Raw genomic sequence first — 17817 nt, forward strand, 5'->3', positions numbered from 1 at the left:
TAGAACAGACTCTCATGCTCTGGTTTCCTCCTGGACCCAACTCACTAAGAAAACCACCACAAAAAATAAAAGCAGGGGATGAGCTGAACCTGCACAGAACAAAATGGTTTTGAAAAACTTCACTTACTCCAGGTTTTATTGAGGCTGAACAATACAAGCTGTCATTTTCTCTATCATTTGCTCATCAGTTCTTCCCACACTCTGCACCTTTGGATACAAGACCAGGTCTCTCCACATTTTAAAAGAAGGTGGTTTAACTTCAGGCATGGATGAAATACAAATTTTGAATAAAACAACACCATAGCTTAGTTCTTGCAAAAGAAAACCTTAGCTTAACCTTTCCAAAAAACAGCAAATAATCTTTCCTTCCTGGAGAGTAGCAGATCAGTCTTTCAGGAGACAGTTTCACAAGGCACTTAAAGAAATAAGCAGACAAAAGAAAACAACCTTTCTCACTCTAAGAAAACTCCTACCATAAACAACCAAAATATCCCCCCTTTTTTTGCAGAAGAATGTCTGAGGATTCAGGCATGGTTTAAGACAGACCTACCACAGAACAATCTGAGGCAGCAGTCTGACAAACTTCAGAGTCCTCTCTATAAATCCGTCACTCAGTCACTCGTCATTGCCTCACTAACTTCTGCTCTGACAGCACAAATCGATGCATATGAAAAATCACAGAATTACAGAATAGTTTTGGTTGGAAGGAACCTTTAGGGGTCATCTAGTCCAACCTCTTCTGCAGTGAGCAGGGACATCTTCAGCTAGACCAGGTTGCTCAGAGACCCATCCATTCTGACACTGAATGTTTCCAGGGATGTGACATCTACCAACTCTCTGGGAAACCTGTTCCAGTTTTTCACCACACTCACTGTAAAAAATTCCTTCCTTATATCCAGCCTGACTGTACCCACTTTCAGTTTAAAGCCATTACCCCTTGTCCTGTCACCACAGTCACTACCAAAAAGTCTGTCCCCATCTTTCTTGTAAGACCTCTTAAGCATTGACAGGTGGCAACAAGGTCTCCCTGAGCCTGCTCTTCTCCAAGGGTCAGGAGTAACCTTTTAGAATGTTTGTTGCCAGCTCAGTTACCTGACTCACTCCTAACACGGCTTTTGGTGTGAAGGAGCATCCAGGGACAGGGAACTGGTCCCCAGTCACACTCCCAGCCTCTGTTTCCTTTATCACAAGTCTCAGTTTAAATGGCCATGAAACTACAGAGAACCTGACAACTGAGACAGTAACAACTGCCACAAGTTATCAGGATGTTTTTGTTATCACTTGTTTTTCAGCCCCCAGAGCTCTGCCTGAACCAACCACCTTTATCAGCCTGAGAGAGCCTGTGGCAGTAGATGCATTTTCTGCTCTTTCCATGCTCACCTTTCTCACCCACTCAGCTTGATTTTGCTGTAATTAAGCAGAACAGTCTTCCAAAGAAAGACAAAGACTACACGATCACAAACAGCAGGGAATATTTGGAAAACAATACTTCATCTGGATGCAGTAAATCTTCATTTATTTTTCTTTTGCCACTCTATTTTTGTTTTATACTGTTGACTCCAAGTTTTAATGACCGAAGATATTTTAAGCATTCCTGACCTAGAAATGTGCTAAGAATAAGAGAACTTTATTATAAAGAAAACATTGGCCATCTGAAGGGAAACTCAGTGCATACTCCACCTAAGTAAGCTGTGCATGTTGCTTATGAACAGCAGGAAACTTTGCAGACCTAAAGAACTCAATTTCCAGAAGACAGAGATAACAAGGATAAAGAACCAGATAAGGCTGTAGGATTCAATGGACCTGGTTAAGGGAATAGCAATAGGATTCCTGGCCAAAATAGAGGCCATAGAGCAAAATTCATCTCAGGCCAAAACACTCCAACCAAAATATCTTAATTGCTGTGCTTATCAGGGACATTAACGAGATACCCAGTGGAGACACAGCCTAAAGCTAAGATTAAAACACTCTTTATTTGGAGAAGAGTAATCAGAACAAATTGCACTGGTCTCTAACAAGAAGAAAACTTTTCTTTATACCCCCCTATAAAGTGTCACTTCCATTTTGGGACCAGGAGGGAGTCAGACAACGGTTTGAGAAAAATATTAGTGTTCCTTCACCTCAGTCCAACTCAACTGTTGCCTGGTCAATCAGTCACTGTTCCAGTGCCCTCCTGAATCCAAAGAAGAATTATTAGGAGACTCTCTTTTCTACAGGGCTGGGCTGTACCTAAATCACAGACTGAGGTCTTTCCTCCTATTTCCCAAGTAAATCCACTTTTTTTAAGGACAAAGCACACAATCACATAAATAGGATTAAGACAGGCAGCACATACTTGGCTCCTATTGAATATAAGATACAGCAATAACTAAGAAACCCTTGGGGCTGGTAATGAGGATGGGGTGAATGCTGCTCTTGCCTCCCCACCTCAGAGATACAGTGACACACAAGCACCCACAGAAGAGCACAGGTAACTTAACCAAAAATACACATGCCAAATAACCTGACTGTCCTTTACCACAAAATTCTGCAATTCTAACCTGTAAATATACCACAGGGATACTATTTCACCTCCATAAGAGTCAACTACAAAGTGTTGACAAATAAAATCAGTGAGTTAACAGCGATGAACTATACATTGTTTTAATTATTATTCCAGCTGGGAATGCCCAGTGAACATTAGCTCAGCTTCATGTTATAAACTTTAACAGGAATTCAGCACTCCTTCCTTTTAACAGTGCTGGAAACCATAGTTTATTTAACGGGTTTTCTTTGGCTAGTTCTCCCTTCAGCTCAGTCTCTTTCAGAGTAGGAAAGGGATCAAAGTTCCTGCAGTTCCTGATTATTCAATAACATGACTAATGCTCTCCTAAGGGGAACATGATTGCAGGTAACGATGTGTTATGATAAAGGCAAATCTCCCATCCCACGCCCCTGTCCTCCCACCCACCACTGTGCAAACAGAGTCAGCCTTTAAGGACAATCTTGTTGACCTCATCTCCCGAAGAAACACTGCCTGGAATCACACTGTAAGGAAACAGAGGATAACACGTAATGGGCTCACTTAAGCTTTACCAATACGATATTTTAACACCCTTGCTGCCCAGAAAACCTCTCCCAGGCATCCTCAACATAACTAGCACTAACTGCAGTGTGCTGTTCAGAGACCTTAAAACTGACTATACAAATTGTGACTGCCTGGGGTGAATTTTGTTATTGAACCAAATTCTCTTCATATTTACTTGACATAAAAATTGAGTTCTGGAATTTTCTTCTCCTTTGTTCACAAAATTTCTGAAGTATTTGACTTTCAAGATGGTGTGTAAAACCTACAGCATACCCATCTGTATACTATGTCTAAATGCTTAAAGATCTCTAACTTCCTTCACCTAAGTCCAGACAGAAATTTTTCCCTTTCTTATATAGTCTTATTTTGAGAGCTTTCAAGATGCTGAAATGTAGTAGCAACTCCAGGCAAATTGAATCATCTCCTACTTATTTATCAAATTTAACAAATGAACCCACAGTTCTGTCTCTGATGGGAACTCATTCTAAATCTCTGGTAAGAGTTCTGTTGCTTACACCTGGATAAGAAGGTTACACTATCAGGTATTATCTGACATATTACCAGGTATCTCCAGATCACTGCACTAAGAAAATATTTACAGAAGTTTCTACTTTCCAAGGAAGTTATTTCTGGCCAATGCAGGCTTACTTTTTCCTTTTTTACCTATTTTAGCAAACTGTACTTGTGCCCACAGAAGAATTATTTTTATCAGTTACAAATAAACAAACCAATTGTGTGACAGAACACCAGGTCACAGTGCAACAAATTCCCAAATGCTTGTGGCATACAGTATATGGATAAACAAACAATCAAGAAGTAAAAAAAAACAAGGAAAACAAGTGCATTTTAGTGACTAATGCCAAGGTTATACATACCTAAAAAGCACTGCCTACAACAACAGTGCCAGTACTTCTAACTCTAGAATTCTAGACCAGCAATGCAACCACATCCTTTGGTGCTGATGCCTTTTTCTGCACTGAAATTTTCCTGCAAAAATCCCTCTGCAGCAGATCTGTCTGCAATTGGAATCGTCATCTGAGAAGTTACACGAGAAATTACCTCAAATGACATCAGAGAATTCTGATGTGAATTTAGATACATTTTTAGGTGAACAACAACAAAAAGCAAATACACCATCGCATCAGGATCACTTCAAAAATTTCAGGAGGAAGAACAGTGCATGGAGCTTATTCTTCAGGCATCAAGGTCTGCCCTAAGCTCAACTGAACAGCCTGACCAGCAGGGCAGGACTGAGGTCTCAGTCAGCATTACCATGAAACTCATGTTTGCCTCAACAGCCTCTAGGCCTGGGTGCTAAAGCAACTGGTGCTCTTCTGGGGCCTCTGGAGGAAAAGCCAATAGGGCAGGAATCACTGATGCCAGAAGGACATAAAAAACTTCACTCAGACCAGCAGCATCTCTGAGTTGGTGTCCAAGTGACTCAACTCTGAGTATTAAAAAAAAAAAAAAAAGTAAAAACTTGTTCTCCCCAAGTTTGAGGTAAGAAGAACCTGCTGGAATCACAGAGAGATCAGAGCACTTAAATTGCCTTCGCAGCTGTTCCAAGAATGATTTCATGTTATCAAAGGAGATAATCAGGCTTGGGAGGGACACCACCAGCAGTTTTTACTCACCCACACCTCCCACAGGCCTCTGAGGACTCGGAACACCCCACCTGTCTGTGTCACTGATCATCCTCACACAGACACACTCCTTTACTCGTGTCAGGGTATCTGGTTTTCAGGAGGTTGCAGCATACTCTGAATTCATGATTATGACCTACATTTCTAATAACTCCTTTCCTCTGGTGAACCTGAACCTTTGCTTTTTCAGAATAACATTTCTTCTTCTACTAATACAGGCAGTGCAGCACTGAAACAGTAAACCATATTTTAAGCCTGAAGTAAAGAACTTAGTAAAAAAAAACAAATTAAAATGTTAAAAGAACTGAAAAGTTCGTACCTTTTGAAAATCAGAAATTAGTCCGTAGAAATTCACATTGTAGAGAATGTCTTCCTTTCCCTAAAAAAAAAGAAAAGCCTTAATTGTGCATATTCATATTTAATTACCTAATAAAAACACAGTGAACTACTTTAAGACCTTCTTTTTTCCCCCAGAAATAATTTCTCCTTACAGAACAGAGTATTTACACTACAGTAAACAAACACTGTACACCCAGTGAGTTCTTGTTTGAAGTTCATTTTATTTTGAAATTGCTGTTATTTAGCAAGAGCATCGTAGCTGCAGGTGAAACAAACACATGGTACCCATTCAGCCAAGCATTTCAACCCAGAAAGTAACACAGTGGAGATGAGGAATGGAACAGTCTTTAGGAGCAGGGGAAAAACATATTTTATTCTGAGGCATTTAATCAGGTCTCTTTCTCACCCCAGTATTGGGTAAAAAGTAGATTATGCCATCCTTGTTAGTGCTAAATAATTCACCCTTTGCTTTTGCCAACCCTTCAGACGGATGAAAGCATCAATTAATTTACTGATATCCTCCTTTTCTGTCCTTTGGAGAAGCAAAGCAGCAGGTTTACAGAAACCTACATAAAAAGGACAAAAGTGTCCAAAGTGAAGTCAAAAGTAAATTCAGATTAAAAATCGGAAAAACCGATGTTTTATAATAGATGATGTTTTAAAAGAAAAAATAACAAGTGTCTTCAGCATTGTTGAAAGTAATATGAAATCAACTGTTGCTTTTTCAAATGAATTTCTATCAAGAACTGCCATTAGATCAGAAACTGTATTTATCTCTCTTCCATTAAGCTTCATCTTTATTCCTTTAAAGTAAAATAAACTGAGGCCTAAATTTAAGAGCGTCTCAGTATGAACTAGGTGTATACACAGAATTAAACCTGACCTGATGTCAAAAAAAAATCAACATTACAAACAGAGAGGTTCTAGAAAGTGTCTCAGCCAAGAAAGGCCAGAGCATGTTGTAAGTCCAGCATTTGCTCTGAGGACTGGTGGTACATAAAACACCCCAAGCAGGATACCAGAGGGACTGAGAACCACAGCAACTGCAATTACAGCCAGGAGGGCAGTTAAAGAAAATAGTTTCCTGTTCTGTTGAATCCTCCCAAAGTTGCCAAAAATGTCTATTAAAACAGAAGTTGTTCCAAATCATAAATAGCAAGGCTGAGAGGATGATGGCAACATACTTTGTTCTCACTAAATATTGACTGTGTGCTCTTCTAGTAAGAGACTATGCGGTCCATTCAATTACTTTTATTATTATGATTTTTTTTTATGCCTCAAACACACTCATTTTGCCAGTGCACTTTCAGACTGGCCTCAGTAGCTCATAATTACATGACAAGATATCACCAGGTCTCTGCACACAAAAGCATCATTACACTTCTGGGGTCAACTAAAGCCAACTTTGCTCAAATAAACTCACTGTTCAAAACACGTTTCTGTTGGAAAAACAAGGACATGACAAAGAATGGCATACAAACTACTCCTGTTAGTCTGCAATAAGAGATACACCTCAGATAGTTTTGTTCTCTTGCAGATTGTGGTCACATTTCAGCACGGTTACATCAGTGCAGGACTCGGCTCCACTGAAATCAGCAGCATCTCACCAGACCTAATGCACAAAACAGAAACAGAATCTGCTTCTCAACTGGCTTTAATCATTTACAGCTTTCTGGGCAACGCTGCCACTGGGCTCTGAAATTTCTCATGTTCCATATAAACACATGAGTACAATCTCATAAATTTAATGAAGAAAATTGGTTTCTTTATAGTTATGCAAATACCAAAACTCTCTTTCTTTCCACCGGTTAAGTATTTCTTCAGAAGGTTGTGTGTGTCCAAAATCTCCAATGGCCCTTTCAGTAAGGCTGTAAATTCCTTGAGGGAAACACTTTGAGCCAGAGTCAAGTGTCAGTTACAGAAACACAGAGCAATTCCTGATTCTCAGTAACTACTGGAGGGGTAATGGATGGCAGCTGAACCTCAGGTTTATCCTTCATCCCATACCTGTTGAAAGGCTAAAATACAAAGCCCGATAATCTTCATGTCACTTCAGTTCCAAAGAAAAAGAAAACTAAAAAGAGATGAATAAACGAGCCCTAAGTACCTTGGTATTTACTTTTTATGCAGAGGATCTTTAATTTTAGGTTCCTCACTACCTGAACACCTAACCAGGTACCACAGGATCTCAGCTGCACCTGAACACCTGGGCAGGTGCAGAGGCACCAAAATCTGAAGTGTCCAATGTTGGTCACTGGCCACAACACACATTTCTTAGCTCCTGTTCAGTAAAGCAAGACTTGCTTCTTGACCTAAACTCTCCTATCACCTTAAATATACCACAGGTGTTGCCTCTGCCTCTCTTCATGACTCACTCCTCTAATAACCTACTAGAAAAGATGTTTACAAGAGACCCACCTAAATCATAATAACCCTTCAAAAAGATGGATAACCTTCAGCAGGACACGGGGCTTGTCAATAGATTTTTTTTCTTTTAAAGCAAAAAAGTTTTGATCAACAGGGATCTACCATTCAAGTTCCTTTTTCACCTGTTACACTCCAAAATGATCAGAGAGAATGACCTGACAGGAACACACTTCCACAGGTCTATGACTTTCCCACCTGTGGACACTTGGTTGCAGATGATCATCTCAAGTTATTCAGAGGGAGACTGAAACTTCAGAGTCCTCATTCTATTTAGAAGTGAAGTACAAGTACACAATTTAAATAATACCATTACAGTCTCAATTTAACATGACAAATTTAGTCTCTCAATATACTGTAATGGTCCTTACCTACCAAACCTTCACTCATTTTGTGCCAAAAAGGAACATCAACCATAGCTTATCAGTTAATTGTAGACACACCATTTTTAACATTTTTCAGACATGAGTTCCCTATGCATCAATCTGGATGTGTAATTTCTAAAAATGTCCTTTCTTTCTTTGTAATTATTTTTTTTCAGGATCTAGGAGAAGAAAAAAACACCATAAAACCAACAGAAGAGCCACAAACACACCCACCAGCACACAAAAGAAAAAAAAACCCAAACCTGAAAAAACCAATCTCACACTTGTGGGCAGGAAAGCACACTCAGCAGAGCAGCGTTATGTCAGCACCCAGCAGGTGGCAAGGCTGGGCACTGCCAGCTCCTGCCTTCCTTCCCTGGGCCAAGCTGTTCCAGCAAGGGCCACGCTGTCACAGCTCTCACCCTCATCCGAAGCCTTGGAGAAACCTCAGCTCCTTCCTGGAGTGGAGCCTTGCCAGGGACATCAGTCTGTTGCTGCTGACACGCTGCACACACAACTCAGTGCCTTCCTGCTCCAGGCATTACATAATTGGAGCCTCTGGCATGTCTTTCTGGAACATTTTGTGTGCTCAGGATCAGGATCGGCAGCTCCTCGGTGACCAGGGAGCTCCACACCTTTTCTACACTGACTGTGGTATGTGCTGCATGACACTGACATGGAAATGAAAACTTTAAAGTATGATTCCCAAACACAGGAAAAAACCCCTAACAGGTAACCACACAGTTAAACATTGGTCAATAACTGCAGAAAACGTAAAAAACCCCAAAGTACTAAGAACAGAAAAACCCAATAAATATTATATCCACTTCTACCGCAGGAATACCATGATGGAAATAATGTCCATAAACCACATAGAGTTTTATCAAGGACTGCTGCATTCAGCTTCACTGAATTAAGCCAGAAACTCATTAGGCAAAGAAAATATGCAGCCTCCTGCTCCCACCACACACAATCCACCCTCAAATCCTAATCCTACATCTGTCTCCAACCACGAAGTCTTGAGTCAAGAGAGGTCTTAACTCGGGATCTGGGTGCAGAACTAAACTGGAAGGTACAAGTACTTCCTGCTGTTTGCTGAGCAAGATTCAGGACACTGAATTACAGAAGAGGCAGATTATTGTCACAGAGACACCAAATAATGTGGAGCCCAGAGATTCTACTTTATAAAAAGCATATAAATTGATAATGAAGTCCACCCTCAAAAGTTACTCGTAAATAACAAAATTTTTAGATTTTTTTTTCTACAGAGAATGAGTTATATTTCTACTATAAAAACCACATAACTTAAGCCAAGTAATAACAGCAACATTTGCACAATATAAGTTACTACAAATTCTCATCAGTATGCAAATGTAATAGGATTAAGAAACATAATCTGCAATTTGAGTAAGAGAATTTCAGGGTATCTTGGATGTAGTAACTACATACTATCCTACAGCTCCTGCAAGGGCTTTTACCTATGTATTAATAATCACTATTTTTTTATTTCAGGGGTTTTTTGTTTGGTTGGAGTTCTTTACTGAGAAAAAAAATGTACTCTATTTTTATAGTCATCTACAGTAATTCCCTGGAACAAAAATCATCATGCTGCAGTTTAAGAGTGCTTTTCAATCTATGAAATTACTCACTGCTGTTGAAAGCATTAACAATCCAAGACTTCACTTATAGCATTACAAAGAATCCAGGTCAATTCCAGGCAAATGCTTTTACTCTGCTTGGGCCAATGAAATTAATTATTTTCATAAAAACATGCACTCCAATCAAATGTAAAGTTTAAGGGTGACTCACCGTAATTCAAAGAAAACAGAAATGGAGGGGCAATGCTGGACTCCAGCACAGGGACAGGCAGCCCACGCCGGCAACGGGCAGCAGGAGAGAGGACAGGAAGAGGATGGAGCCTCCTTTGCATCCATTGAGCCATCAGGTGCCAGAGCTTTAGAGCACCAAGATAAAATGCAATCACCCCATGTCTCTGGGGAAGGCTCAGCATCATGACAACAATCCCACTGCAGCTCAGCCTCTCTTTGGGATGTTCCCTGTGTCCCAGAAACTGGGAGCCTGATTCTTGCCACTCAGTTTGAAATGTAGGCCAGCAACTCCAACATGGCATGTTGTGATCTGTGCTTTTATTATCCCAATCCTCCAGAACAGCAAGAGAAAGGGATTAAGCAGCATTATTTTTTCCCCTTGAATATTTACTGAGATAATTACATACCAGTCATAATACAAGATTATTTTGCACAGTGCAAAATAACACAGAAGAGACATGACATTTTATCCAAACCTGTTGGTCCCACCACATTTGGGAGAGCTGATTGTATTAGGCACGTTCCCCCAGGAAAGTTTGATGGCAGAAAAGTCTTCCAAATGGGCTGAATAGATGCACTCAGCTTCTTCATACAGCTCCTTTTTTTGGCAGTCCTATTTTTTAACTTGTTTCACAAAGTGTTATTAATTACCAAAGCCATCTGTGTTTCCAGAGAAGACTCCTCTCCATCCTTTCTCTCCTTCCTGTGGGCTGCACAGCAAAGATGCAGCAGGGTATTTACAACCACTTCTATGCCAGCAGATGTTACACCACACAAAACTGGTTTGCAGCAAGTTCAAGAAGAAAGTGGTGGAAAGAAGTTTATATAACCAGACATTATCAAGAAAAGCAACAGGGGCTGGCAAACCACAGGCCACAGCCATTTCATTCATACAAATCTCTCTTCCCCTTTCTGCTTTCCAATTTGTTTTAATTCCATAGGAGAATCTGACTGGCAGTCACTTCATAAGGCACTGCAAGGTTTAAATGCCAGCAGCTTTTCTTGTCCTGACAAAATGTACAGAGCTGAAATTTAATTACAACTGGCTTAGACACATTTTTATTTTGCTTCTGCCCACCTAGAGCACATAGCCCGTTCAAAGTAAATATGTTTAGTCACTGAATAATATGAAGTATAAAAGAAAAGTTTACACTGTAATAAACAGAGATACACTTCAAAACAATTTTGATTACTATCTCTGAAGCTGGCTGCAACTAGCTGGCTAAAAGTGGTATTATTGTGATGGAAATAGCAGGGTATTTCAATGCAAGAAAGTAAACATATTCTACCAGATACTAGAACAGGAGTTGAAATGCACCCAAGAAAACCATTTGCATTATTCTGCCTTAACATTCTGACACCAAGTTTAAACATTAAGCTGCAAGTACAATGCCTCTGTTTTACACCAGTGCAATTTCTTGGGGCAAAATCTGACAGGGCTACCCAGATTTCCTGTCCATGCGTTTCTCCCAAGGAAAAGATGGGAGACATGAGTTAAATTTAGATTTGTCCAGTGAACAGATCAAAGCCTGACACTTCTCCAGTGGAGGTCTACAACGCCTCACTGTGCAAACATCCTGGGCCTGATGCCTCAGGATGCACCGAAGCAAATCTCCTGATGGCAGCCAGTACTAATTTGTCCAATGTAAAAATTTACACCTCGAAGGGAAGTCAATAACTTGGGAGTTCCACTTGATTGAAAAATACTAAAACACACAGCTTGAATTTTTAGGCTGATCTTAACCACATTGTTGGAAATGCTTCACACACATACTCGGTTGTCTATATACTAGACACTGTGTTCAGCTCCAGGCTCCTCCTACACTGGTGTTATAAATTCTTTGGGTGAAGGAGCATTTCCAACAAATATGTACAACGCCTGAAAAAAAAGATTCCAGAACCACTATTAGACCATGAGTGTTGTAGAACTGCAAAGCATCAAGTAATTTTTAGCATAGCTGAAACATCTTTCTAGCTCTATGCTTTGCAAGATTGCAATTTCTGCTCAGCTTCTTCTATTTCTTTTCTCAACCAACTGTGCAGATGAGCTTGTTCAGGATGTATTGCTTGTTGCCTTCCACAGAACTAAAAGAAAGAAAGAGGAAACAGAAGTGACACAACCCACAGAAATTAGTTTTAAAATGTTCAGTGGTAGGGTTGATGTCTGCAGCTATCTCAATTCATGAAAAAAAATTGGTTTTTTTAATACATAGATATGGTTTTGACTGGAGAGTGTCCCTTTAAGGAAGAATTGCTGATTCAGACCATCTCCATACCATTGCCAAAGAACAGAAAAATACAGGGCGTTCCTGAGTTATGCTCTGACTTAAAAGAGTTACACAGGGAATCCTCAAACCTAGAAATAACACCAAGAAGCACATTCTCAGTTTTGCTGGCAGACTGGTGTCAAAGACTATATGCAAAAAGGCTGCTTGATAAATATCCTGTATCAGACTCTATTTCTAAAACTGAAACTTCGCCACTTCTGGGCTAGGAATCAAAACTGGATCTGTTGCATAACAAAGGTGTTAAAGATAATGGCCTAACAGTGCCTGACACGTCAGTCTAAGCAATGCCTTGCTCCATACATTAACGTGCACTCCTGAGAGTCTGTCCTGGGATAGCATGTCCATGTCCCTGATTTGCTGTATTTTCATTTACAAGTCAAGGTCAAGCCGTAAATCACCAGAATCACTGTTGTCAACACATGGGCTGCAGGCTTTTGTGCAGTCATCTTAACACACTGAAAAAGGGCTCAACAATTGGAATAGAAAAAGATTATACTGTCTGAAAGCTGCTTTATACCTTTAGATACTTCAGAACATTGAACTGAGCAACACGGATGACATTTCTTTTTAACCTGCATAAAACAGTTTTGTATCTATATTCTAATTAAAAAGCTGTGTTGCAGTTCCCCCATCTGAGGCATCACCAACCAGGTTAAATAAAAAATAGTAAAAGATTGCATTGTAATAAATGCCATAACATAAATAATGCAAGGATAGTCCCTGCCCCAGAAACCTCGCAATTTAGGACATGAACAAAGAATCCTTAAGGGATCACAAAAACCTCCCTACCAGCCCTGAACTGACATTTACATTGTGCTGTACTTCAGTTCACACTTTCAAGGCCAGAGGAATGCACGTTGTTCTGATGGGCACTGCTCAAGGCTGCTGTGGCTCTTGGTGCTCACGAGACAACGAGCCTTCACATCAGGTATAGATGACATTTAAGATGGGAATTGAAAAAATACCTTAATCAGAAGACTGTGGGTGTGTGGGGGTGTGTGACTGCATGTAACTCAAGGCCTGGTTTAGAACAAAGAAGTCTAATTTTATAAGTTCACTACAGCCAGCTATGTCTATGCCCAAAAGACAAGGGGAGGAGGGGAGGGGATTAGATGGTGGAATTACCAAACCAACACCAAGCAACAAAAAAAAGAGCTTGCAGGCTGGGCCCCTCTCCCTCCTGTGTCACAGAAGGTTATGTATTCTAAGCCAGGAACATCACCACTCCTACTGCAGGATCCAAAGTCCAAACAGCCACTCCCTGCTCTACTGAAACTGAGCTACAAGTTAATTTTGAGATTACATCAGTCTTAACATGGTAATCTAAAATTTCAGCAATATCTTTCCATCCTGAAAAGATGCAGTTACTGACATCTGATCTCACAGCAGTGCGGATGTGCACTTAACTTTGGAAGGAATAACTGCAGCCCCACTGGATACAATCCAACAGAGTACTGTGAAATGAAGTTCTGAAGCCAAATTAACTATTTCACCTGCAAACCCCACAGACTGATTCATCATATCCCAGCTCTGAAGGGCTGGGTTGTGCAGTTGCAACATGCTGCACTCAGGTCAGTTTTATTTCTTGTAGATGGCACCAAGTAAGTTCTGACACTATTTAGATTCTCATTACCTTTCTTTTGTCAGGTCAAATTTCAAGATTAAAAAAAAACAAAAAAAAGGAAGAAAGAGAAGCTATTCAATTATCTGTCAGATAGAACAGCTTTTCCTCTATTATTTTCCCTTTTAACAATGAAAGGAATAGACCACCAAGGGGAAAAACACCATTTTGGCCTATGAATCATCCCTGATAAAACTGTAGATGCAAGAACCCATCACAATAGTATTAGAGAGAACAGATAAATTGCAACAACCTTCCATCCAAAAGGCACCTGAGATGAGGCACAATGACTTGGAATTGAATTTTGAGATACAGGGCTCAAATGGACTGAGGATACAACACCCATGCTCTGTCAGTAGATGCTGCTGAACACCAGGAGCCAACGCTTGTTAAAATCATGTTTCAGTCATTAAGAAAAGTGTTAATTACCAGCTGAACTGGAGACCACTCAGATAAGCAAAACATTCCCTGTCAAAGCCCTCAAGACAACATTCTTTAATTTCTAAAACCCAAGACATGATGATAGCAGGAAAAGATGGAAGGAAAAAAAGATTCATCTGCTTTCCATCATCATTAAATAAGAATTCCTTTACATTATTTAAAATTAACTTGGAAGTATGACCTTTTCATGAACTTCTGCAAAAAGAGAGGCAGCCAGAAATTTATTAGGACTTCATGTATATACAGAAGCACTTACTTTTTAATTGAAATGATGAGTTGGCATCTCAGTAACTGAAAGATTTCAGGTAACAGCTTATGAAATCAAGCATTATTACCAAGAAAGTGATTATAATTTAAATTACCAATCACTATTTAAGGAGGAGATGTAGCTCACCCCCAAAAATACCATAGAATTACAATTTTACAATTCTTAGGTACATCATTTTATAGCTCTTAAAAACAAACACAAAAAACACAACAAACTGACACCTTACTCTGGTAATTACTCCCACTAATGCTTTGAAGAAATACTTCCACAGATCTTCCAGATGAACAAGGTGAAGCAACACCTTCCATGATCCAAGTTTTGGTTAAAAATTTCGAATTATTCATGAAGGTCTTCATGAGCATTTAAATGCTGCAAAAGGTTTGGGCTGTTCTTTCAGACACCACCAGCTTTTAGTCTGGGAATAAATCAACCTGAGAGCAGGTTGTAGCCAGGTGGGGATTGGTCTCTTCTCCCAGCCAAGCAGCAACAGGACAAGAGGACAGAGTGACAGGCTGTGCTGGGGGAGGGACAGGTCAGGCATTACAAAGAAATTCCTCATAGAAAGGCTGATTAGACACTGGAATGGGCTGCCCAGGGAGGTGCTGGAGTCACCACCTCCTACTATCATGGTCTAATTGACAGGATGGTGTTGGCCCATAGGCTGGGCCATCTCAGAGCTCTTTTCCAACCTCACTGATTCTGTGAAAATGAAATAATTCAAAAACTAAACCCACAAAAAGGCCAATGTAACATTACATGGCTGGAAAATTATCTTGTACTGTTCCTTCCTCCTGTAAAGAAAACAATTCCATTTAAAAACAAGAGCATGAAAACACACAGCAAACATTCTGACACTAAACCACAGTGGGATGGAGCCAACCCCCTCAAACGAATAATGTAGCTGTTAACACAGCAATATAAACTCCTCTGCCATTTCTACCTGTGAATACCAAAAACTGTTTTCCAGTTTTCAAAAGCCTCAAAGTAATCACCACATTGCTCAGCACCTGAATCATGGAAAACTACTCACAGCATCAATCATTTGATGATCCAAAATTACCTGAACACCCAACTACCTGGATGTTTTTCCACATAATTTCAGATCAATTCAATAGATGTTTTTAACATGTCAAAAACTGAGAGCTGCACTTAGATATTTGTTTCCACAATATTAATCCTCAGTTGTTCTACTGTAGGGTTATTCTAAATTAAAGTGAGCCATGTCTTTTCAGGGATAAATTAGAAATGAAAGCAGGATGAGATCAGGGAAGATTACAGGGCACTGTTTATAAAATGAGCATAACTAAATCAAAGATATATAAATCAGAGCATGTATTTCTTGGCAGATTGATTCAGTTGATTTAGTTTTCAAAACTAAAGTGCCACAGGCATCATTTAAAACAAAAAAAAATCCCCAGCAATAAAACTCACTTTTTTTTTTTTTCAGAAGGAACTCACTTCATGCCAATTCACCTGTACAAAGTACTGATTTCATCTCCTGTGTTTTAAAATGCAGGAAGCATTTACAAAATAACACCTGTTTGTACAGCAAAGAATTACTCCAAAGATATACTTTTGATTTCCCCTCATCTGGAAATGCAATTTTGTTACACAAGGCTTTTAGTTCATCACAGGAAAGCTGTAAGGAACTAACACAGACGACTCTGCACAAAAATTAAAAAAACCTTTAGAGGTAAGAAAAGTAAACCTTTGAAAAAGTCTGAGGAAAAAAAAAGAAAAAAAAATCCCTTCAAAAAAACCCTGAATAAAACAACTGGTAGTCTGTCACTGTAGCCAAATACCAACACATCACCTTTTTTCTGAAGCTGCATTTCAGTGCAAGAATCGGCACTGAAAATGAAGGTGCAACAGAGAAATTATTGATTAAGCTTTTTGTACTCGATCTGGACTAGCACATAAAGGTCTAAGCGAGCTGGGACTCCTCTCTCCATAATGGACCCCAGTTCTGCAGTACAGACTTCATTAGTAAGAAAACCTCTAAATGAGCTCAACTGGAGTAGCAGAACTGAAGACTTGCCCCTTCCATACCATCCAAACACAAACATGCAATAGGAACAACACTCAACATTTCTCCACAGTCATGGTCACACAGAGAGATAAAATGAAGATACAGAAGACTGATACTGCTGTTTCCTTTCCTATCCATCTAAGACTGTCCATCTTCACTACCTGCTCAATCCAGAAAAGTAATTATCATTAAGAGCCAAGGTCACCAGAGTCATTTGGGATACCCTTCACACACACACAGTCCCAGCCATCCATCCATCAAGTAAGTACCAGTACAGGTTACTGAGCCCCCCAGCACTATACCAACTTTTAACTTTCCCTGGGACAAGTCCAGTTAAGCCCCACATGCTTCTTCCAAAGCATCAATCTTCATTAATTCCACAGGGAAGAGGTGGAATCACTCCCATTATAGCAGTGCCAATACTTTCATTACCTCATCCAAAGACTAATTTAAGACATTTTCTTGTACAGAAACATCATTACAAACTATTTTATATGGCTTTTCTAGTTAACTTTATGCTCTCATTAGGACATCTCAAAGGAGACCATTTTATCAACATCTGTAGATCAGCCTTGGCATATAAGCCAATTCCAGCAGTTTCTCAGTTTGTAAAGAAAAATAATAAAAAAATATTTAAAGCATGCAGGGCTAAACATACATAACACTTTAGGAACCATCCAAGTAGAAAAAGGTCTGCTTGAGGTTAGCAAAGTTATGCCCATGACATCTGAATGCAGGGAAGCACCAACCCCCACAACCAAAAAAACTTTGCCCGGTTTGTTCTGACCCGAGCCAAGGTCTTCTGAGAAGTTATTTCTCTTCTCTGCCACCTGCTACAGTCACAGGTCATCAAAAAGCTACCACGTTGTATTTTACAGCCAAAACCAAGAGCATCAGCAAAAAGAACAGCCAGACTCTGCTATGTACTGCCAGGTTTGAAGGACTTGGTGGAAAAGCAAATATCACTGTATCAGTTTGGTTGCAGCAGAGATTCCAGGACCATCCATCCTTCCCCAGCGGAAATGTAGATGCACAGCAGGGGCTACTTCTCCCAGCCTTAGAGGAAGCAGAGGAGCCTGCCAGGGTGTCAGAGCCCCAGCTGTTGTGCCTGGAGAATATGGCAACACCACCCCCGGGCAAACGAGCAGCAGCTGAGTGCCCTCCCCGCTCAGGCTGCCCTCGTTCAGCCCTCAGTTACTCTCCAGGCCACATCTCTCGCCACCGCCCCCTGAAGCCCCCACCTTCTGCTCCAGCCGGGAATTCACCAATCAAAGCAGACAAGCACATCATGTGAGGGCCGGCAGACACGCTGAGGGGAATTTCCCAGCGCTTCCCCGCACCTGCAGCACACAGGGATACAGGAGATTTCCAGTGTGAGAATGACAAACCGAGCAGGGATGCCAAAGTACTCCCGTTCCCTGCAACTCACAGCTCCTCTGCCAGACTGCAGCATCTCATTTGCAATCTGCTCTGATATACCTGCAATCACTTTCCATCTTTCCT

At 40.3% G+C, this 17817-nt stretch overlaps 1 protein-coding gene across 5 annotated transcripts in view; it reads right to left on the bottom strand.

The window, feature by feature from the left end:
• PLCB4 (phospholipase C beta 4) overlaps positions 1-17817 on the bottom strand; it is a 188127-nt gene that overhangs the window by 163653 nt on the left and 6657 nt on the right. For 4 of the 5 annotated variants that reach the window (XM_071582151.1, XM_071582148.1, XM_071582149.1 and 1 more), the window contains exon 2: positions 5030-5089. The gene's annotated coding sequence lies outside the window, so the exon portion shown is untranslated. Of the gene's footprint in view, positions 1-5029; positions 5090-6561; positions 6647-17817 lie in introns of those variants that run through there. The other variant, XM_071582146.1, reaches the window with a different exon arrangement.

Source organism: Pithys albifrons, chromosome 2 (assembly GCF_047495875.1).
Source record: "Pithys albifrons albifrons isolate INPA30051 chromosome 2, PitAlb_v1, whole genome shotgun sequence".
Classification (NCBI taxonomy): domain Eukaryota; kingdom Metazoa; phylum Chordata; class Aves; order Passeriformes; family Thamnophilidae; genus Pithys; species Pithys albifrons.